General features: G+C 52.3%; 1 non-coding gene across 1 annotated transcript in view; it reads right to left on the bottom strand.

Annotated features, from left to right (window-relative positions):
- LOC126434749 (small subunit ribosomal RNA) overlaps positions 1–215 on the bottom strand; it is a 1,910-nt gene extending 1,695 nt beyond the window's left edge. Inside the window, exon 1 of the ribosomal RNA XR_007579457.1 lies at positions 1–215. This exon is cut by the window's left edge and continues 1,695 nt beyond it. This is a non-coding gene — a ribosomal RNA (small subunit ribosomal RNA).
- Positions 216–5,000: the final 4,785 nt, after the last annotated feature.

The following is a 5,000-nucleotide window of genomic DNA, read 5'->3' as shown; positions in this document are numbered from 1 at the left end:
TAATAAAAGCGTCCCTTCCATCTCTGGTCGGGACTCTGTTTGCATGTATTAGCTCTAGAATTACCACAGTTATCCAAGTAACGTGGGTACGATCTAAGGAACCATAACTGATTTAATGAGCCATTCGCGGTTTCACCTTAATGCGGCTTGTACTGAGACATGCATGGCTTAATCTTTGAGACAAGCATATGACTACTGGCAGGATCAACCAGGGAGCTGCGTCAACTAGAGCTGAGCAGCCGGCCGCCCGGGAGTGTGTCCCGGGGGCCCGCGCGAACACGCAAGCGTCCGCTCAATTATTCTGCAAACAGGAGGAGGCTGAGCTCCCCTGCACCATACACCTCGAAACCCTCTCAGGTCCCGGCGGCGCGCAGCGCCGTCCTAAGTACTTGGTCGGGTTCGAGAGAGGCGCAATCGCCCGGAGTTTGGCGAGTAGACGCTTTAGGTGCGACCACCCGTGCTCCCAACTGAGCTTGCCGCTGCCGACAGAGGCCCGGGAGCGTGCTGTCGTGGCATTGCCGGCGGGAGACAACACGCGCCACCTACGGTGACCGGCAGCTCCAACGCCAGCGCCACAGAAGGACAAAAGCCCCACTTGGGTGCCGAAGCGAACTCTCCCAGCACAGCGCACGCGCCAACACGTCCGCACAGCTGCGATACAAACCACCTGCGAGAACCGCAGAGGCGACCGAGCAGCAGACGGCGTCGCGGCGCCGAGCGCCAGGCGGCGGCGCATCCTCAGCGCACACAGTCCTCAATCGGACCAGCACACTGCAGATGTCCACCGCGCTTCGCACCGGGCCCGCGAGGACCTACTTTGGCCGCACGGCGCCGCGTGCAGGGTGCGCCGGCGCGCAGCTGCGCCGCCTGCCGCCTCCGTCGGCCGGCGCGCCTGCCACTGGCCGCCCCCACCAGCCGGCTGTAGCGCGTGCGCCCACGCACCGCGCGGCCAGCACGCCGGGAGGCCCCCCCTCACCGGCCGGGGACGGTCCCACCCAGCCACCGCCGCGTATCGCTTCACACCCAGATGCCATTCACGTTCGTGGGCATGGTGGGTATCGCTGGAACAACCGGTTGGTAGCTCAACCGATCGTCGCCATCACTGATTCACCTCTAGCGAGAACAACCGCACCACAACGGTTTACCAGTTGTTCATTTGCGTAACGTCACCAGCAAACGTAGGCGTCCATCGCCATTTGCAAATTCAACGATTGTTGCATGCCTGTGTCAGGTGTCACGACACACTGTCTGCCCACATACACGCAACAACATGTGCACGCTTCGCGAACACGTGGAAGGTGGCCCCCGTACGTATGCGATGTCCATTGCGCGAACGACTGTCAACCGGCCTCTGTCGCATGTCGCAGATGTGGAACGCAGTGCACCATGCTATCACGGTGTGTGAGAAGAGACGACTACGTCTGACAACACGCGCCACTACATCAACAGACGGCTCATGCTGATCGCCATCCAGGGCATACCACACTGCAATCCAGCTCTTATAGGGAGACGACACGTAGCTGAGTGCACAACATTTGGACCGCATGGTTCGCCGTTGTTGGCGCAGTCGTTGTACGGTCACATGTACCACGATGTATCATTCAGTACATGAGGACCAATGTGCAGTACAGTGTGTGATTTGGACGTACAACATCAGCGGACAGTTGACACAGGCCGTACCACAGCGTAGGCTAAGTGCTTCGCCATGCGAATGCCAATGAACAACTGCAAATGCCAATGAACAACTGCAAAGGGCATTGAGCATGTACGTCCTGCTGCCATCCACATTACAGTGTATAGCTGCAAGGTGTTTAACATGAAGCGATACACTGGGGACCGGGCAGTGCGAGTAGCAAACTATATTGCGGGGGTTGCAGTTGGGCAACACTACACTAATTTAACGCGTCGTATGACAATTACAGAGCAGGTTAAGGCCCAACGTGTGTTGGGTTAAGGCCCAACGTGTGTTGGGTTAAGGCCCAACGTGTGTTGGGTTAAGGCCCAACGTGTGTTGGGTTAAGGCCCAACGTGTGTTGGGTTAAGGCCCAACGTGTGTTGGGTTAAGGCCCAACGTGTGTTGGGTTAAGGCCCAACGTGTGTTGGGTTACAGCACAATGTGGGTTACGTTAAGGCGCAATATAGGTTACGTTAAGGCGCAATATAGGTTACGTTAAGGCGCAATATAGGTTACGTTAAGGCGCAATATAGGTTACGTTAAGGCGCAATATAGGTTACGTTAAGGCGCAATATAGGTTACGTTAAGGCGCAATATAGGTTACGTTAAGGCGCAATATAGGTTACGTTAAGGCGCAATATAGGTTACGTTAAGGCGCAATATAGGTTACGTTAAGGCGCAATATAGGTTACGTTAAGGCGCAATATAGGTTACGTTAAGGCGCAATATAGGTTACGTTAAGGCGCAATATAGGTTACGTTAAGGCGCAATATAGGTTACGTTAAGGCGCAATATAGGTTACGTTAAGGCGCAATATAGGTTACGTTAAGGCGCAATATAGGTTACGTTAAGGCGCAATATAGGTTACGTTAAGGCGCAATATAGGTTACGTTAAGGCGCAATATAGGTTACGTTAAGGCGCAATATAGGTTACGTTAAGGCGCAATATAGGTTACGTTAAGGCGCAATATAGGTTACGTTAAGGCGCAATATAGGTTAGGTTAAGGCGCAATATAGGTTACGTTAAGGCGCAATATAGGTTACGTTAAGGCGCAATACAGGTTACGTTAAGGCGCAATACAGGTTAGGTTAAGGCGCAATACAGGTTAGGTTAAGGCGCAATACAGGTTAGGTTAAGGCGCAATACAGGTCAGGTTAAGGCGCAATACAGGTCAGGTTAAGGCGCAATACAGGTTAGGTTAAGGCGCAATACAGGTTAGGTTAAGGCGCAATACAGGTTAGGTTAAGGCGCAATACAGGTTAGGTTAAGGCGCAATACAGGTTAGGTTAAGGCGCAATACAGGTTAGGTTAAGGCGCAATACAGGTTAGGTTAAGGCGCAATACAGGTTAGGTTAAGGCGCAATACAGGTTAGGTTAAGGTACGACGTAGGTTAGGTTAAGGTACGACGTAGGTTAGGTTAAGGTACGACGTAGGTTAGGTTAAGGTACGACGTAGGTTAGGTTAAGGTACGACGTAGGTTAGGTTAAGGTACGACGTAGGTTAGGTTAAGGTACGACGTAGGTTAGGTTAAGGTACGACGTAGGTTAGGTTAAGGTACGACGTAGGTTAGGTTAAGGTACGACGTAGGTTAGGTTAAGGTACGACGTAGGTTAGGTTAAGGTACGACGTAGGTTAGGTTAAGGTACGACGTAGGTTAGGTTAAGGTACGACGTAGGTTAGGTTAAGGTACGACGTAGGTTAGGTTAAGGTACGACGTAGGTTAGGTTAAGGTACGACGTAGGTTAGGTTAAGGTACGACGTAGGTTAGGTTAAGGTACGACGTAGGTTAGGTTAAGGTACGACGTAGGTTAGGTTAAGGTACGACGTAGGTTAGGTTAAGGTACGACGTAGGTTAGGTTAAGGTACGACGTAGGTTAGGTTAAGGTACGACGTAGGTTAGGTTAAGGTACGACGTAGGTTAGGTTAAGGTACGACGTAGGTTAGGTTACGGTACGACGTAGGTTAGGTTACGGTACGACGTAGGTTAGGTTACGGTACGACGTAGGTTAGGTTACGGTACGACGTAGGTTAGGTTACGGTACGACGTAGGTTAGGTTACGGTACGATATAGGTTAGGTTACGGTACGATATAGGTTAGGTTAAGGTACACATTGTTGTAAGGAAAGGTTTAATGGGGGGCGGGGCGGCCGGTTTGTTGATTGTGACTATAGTAAGTGGATGCCTGCGGCATCATCTGATTTGCCACGTCAGGATGCACCTTTGGCTCATGACAGGCGGCGCTCTGATTCCATGGTTGTGGCAGACCTGTGTCTTTCATTCCTGCCATTGTTTGTGTGCTGTGAGAGGAGGCAGTATTGTGATGTTGGGTGCACCCCTGTGTAGGACATGTGTGGGTGTTGGTGGCTTGGCTGAGCAATGGTGGTTGTCGGGTGGGTGGGATATTCTGTTTTCTGAGTGGACCTCCCAGTCTGGTTATGACAGTGTGGATTGTCTAATGTGGCGGAGAGGATGCACTGGGTGTTGTTCCATGCTGGTGCTTACATATTGTCTGTGTGCGTGTTACAGGCAGAGAGTAGTGCGTGATAAGGGTGTGTGGCTGACGTGTGGTTGTGATTGTGAGCAGAGTCTTTCAGCATGTATACGGACAGTTGTATACATTATCTGTATTCTGATGGCTCTATCTATTACTAATCAGCGCCGTGTATACGTTTAATCCGGTTCCAGTCGAAACTGTTGTATCTCTGTACATTAGTGACACGGCGAGCCCGCTATGTAGTTACTCGTCTCGGCAGCTTCCACCGGTGTATGGCAAATGATTATAAGGAATCAGTCTAGTCGTCAATACCGATGGTGTGACGTCACATGTCTGGGGTGGGGGACGCTGCGCCCTTCCGGTGGGTCATGGCCTAGAAAGACTCTTCCCACGCAGGGGGGCGTGGACTGTCATTGACTCTTCCGAGTAATATACTTGCCGTACGTTTTTGCGACTGCGAGTGCAACGCTCACCGGTACCGACATGGATGGAGCGCCTCCTAGCTGACCGCTCAGCATCGGCATTCGTACAGAGAGCAACGCGATCGCGTCTCTAGCTCGTAACTGGTACAGCTCGCAGCTCATGTATAGGGACAGCGGGAATGTCGCATATTGGACGTACCTCTTCATGAAACGCATGTTATAGGGGTGGATTGCACATTGCGACTGCGGGAAAAGTCCACCGTTCATCCGCTGGAGTTGCGAGTTGGGCGGTTGGAGTGGGGCGCAGGTGGAGTGATTGCCGGTCCACGATTTCGTGCGGCAGAGGCGCTGGCGTTGGGGTGCTGTGGTCGACAGAGGACGCAGGCTTTGTGGGTGGGGTCGAAAGA

The sequence above is a fragment of the Schistocerca serialis genome, unplaced genomic scaffold (genome assembly GCF_023864345.2).
Source record: "Schistocerca serialis cubense isolate TAMUIC-IGC-003099 unplaced genomic scaffold, iqSchSeri2.2 HiC_scaffold_1195, whole genome shotgun sequence".
Lineage (NCBI taxonomy): Eukaryota > Metazoa > Arthropoda > Insecta > Orthoptera > Acrididae > Schistocerca > Schistocerca serialis.
Note: the sequence above shows the minus strand (reverse complement) of the source record. Positions and strands in the feature narration are given on the sequence as shown.